This window comes from Coloeus monedula, assembly GCF_965178545.1.
Source record: "Coloeus monedula genome assembly, chromosome: 6".
Classification (NCBI taxonomy): Eukaryota; Metazoa; Chordata; class Aves; order Passeriformes; family Corvidae; genus Coloeus; species Coloeus monedula.
In genome coordinates this window covers 41,405,932-41,406,227 of record NC_138786.1, presented here as the reverse complement: position 1 = coordinate 41,406,227, position 296 = coordinate 41,405,932, and positions in this window count along the sequence as shown.

Genomic DNA, 296 nt, shown 5'->3' with positions numbered 1-296 from the left:
CGGCCTTCTCAGCTCAGCATTCTTTCCGGGCTTTACAGAGGGAATCAGACTGGTGCTGTCTGTGGGCAAGGGGCCTCTCCAGGTCTTCAGATGTCTAACAGAGGTCTGCTGCAGGGGGTAGGGTGTGGTTCTACACCTGCAGCTTTTCAGGATGACTGACTGAAGCCAGGCCCTGTGAACTTTTGGGAAGAGGCAGGACTCTGGGCTTGCAGGGCACTGTGAGGCCTCACTGCAAGTAGGCTGGAAAATGCTGTGAAGCAGCTAGTAATGCTAGAAAGAATTTTAAGGACTTTAAT